Genomic DNA, 1,598 nt, shown 5'->3' with positions numbered 1-1,598 from the left:
TCTCTCGTGTACAATATTAGAACTTTGGTCCACACACTACTACATATATTGCAATTTACAACATAGTAACTACGACGGTTACTAAGAAACGTTGTTGAAGGACACGCGGTGGCAGTACTGTAATTTTAATGATTGCATACGACGATGGTTATTAAATAACCGTCTTAAAAAGCGAATATGAATGCTTACAACGACGTGTTGAGAAAGACCATCGTAGTTATATGAATTTACAAAGACGGGTTTATCCTTTTGACCATCTTTGAATATTCTGCTTTTTAATTTCCCACAAATATTAATATTTAGCGCATCATCCACCACATCTGCAAAAATCACATGCTTCCTTGGCCCCTCCCCTCTCTCACATCACATCCAACGCCGCCAGCAATCCTAGGGTTCCGGTGACGATGCTCCCCTATGCTTCCATCCCAAAGGCCGCGGCGGCATTGGGTCGCAACCTCACCTTCATGGAGACCCTCTGGTTCAACTACTCCGCCACCAAGTCTGATGACTTCCTCTAGTGCCTCAACATTCTGTTCCTCTTCCTTGTCAAGGTCGTGGAGGTAGGAAAGCCCATGGGCCACGCCACAGATGATGTTGACGCGTGTGGGCCAGGGAAGTGGAGGGAGGGAGAGAGAGAGATCGGGCTCGTGGAGCCACTGGTCGAGGTTTCCCTTTTCGATGAACTCGTAGACGAGGAGGCATTCAGGGCCTGAGGCCCAGTAACTGAGGATTTTGACAATGTTTGGATGGCGGAGGCGGCTTAGGGTTTCCATCTCGGTGGTGAACTCGCAGAAGCCTTGGAAAGCGCCAGGGGAGAGTTTTTTTACTGCGACAGTGGTACTGCTAAAGAGGCGGGCCTTGTAGACGAGGCCGAAGTTGTCGTCGTCGACGATGAGGTGAAGGGAGAAGTTGTCGGTGGCGCGGGCGAGCTTGTCCCAGGAGATTTTGATGAGGTTGGGGTCGGAGGACCAGCTGGCGTCCACGGCGGAGAGGGAGGAGGAGGCTTCACGGTGGGGGCCAGGGCGGGTTCAGATATGAGAGGAGCGAGTTCGAGTCTTGGTGGAGTTGCGGTGGTGCTGGTAGAGGAGGATGGCAGCAGCGAGAAGGAGGGTGACCACGAAGAAGCTGCCGATAGAGGCGACAACGGCTTGTAAGGCGTGTTCCATGGGGGGAGGGTTTAGAGAGATGATAGATTGATTGAATGAATTGAGAGAGAAAGTGGAATAGAAAAGAAAGAAAACTAAAGGGAAAATGTGATTGTGATTTCGTGGAAGGTGTTGTGGGAGACCATGCCAGTCAACGGATTTGTTTAACTCTCTAACTCTAAACCTTTTTTCTCTGCTGTGATTGTGAATTTTTACTGTTTGTTGACTTGAAGGATTACATTATTAGTGGCTCCAGGCTTGTGACCCAGTGTGTTGGACTTGGAGTTGAACTCGTTCAGAACTTCCGATTCAAATGTGTAGCAATCCTTTCATACAAGGGTGATTGTTATTTCGTGGAAGGTGTTGTGGGAGACCAGGGTGATGTTCATCATGGCATCTTTAGATGGTCAAGCAAGTCTGTTAGAGGCTTCATGTAAGTAACTTGCATGTCTG

At 48.7% G+C, this 1,598-nt stretch overlaps 1 pseudogene; it reads right to left on the bottom strand.

Moving 5' to 3' along the window:
• Positions 1-329: 329 nt before the first annotated feature.
• Positions 330-1,166, bottom strand: LOC100799552 (probable serine/threonine-protein kinase PBL7; annotated as a pseudogene).
• Between the last annotated feature and the right edge of the window lie 432 nt (positions 1,167-1,598).

Source organism: Glycine max, chromosome 19, assembly GCF_000004515.6.
Source record: "Glycine max cultivar Williams 82 chromosome 19, Glycine_max_v4.0, whole genome shotgun sequence".
Classification (NCBI taxonomy): domain Eukaryota; kingdom Viridiplantae; phylum Streptophyta; class Magnoliopsida; order Fabales; family Fabaceae; genus Glycine; species Glycine max.
Note: the sequence above shows the minus strand (reverse complement) of the source record. Positions and strands in the feature narration are given on the sequence as shown.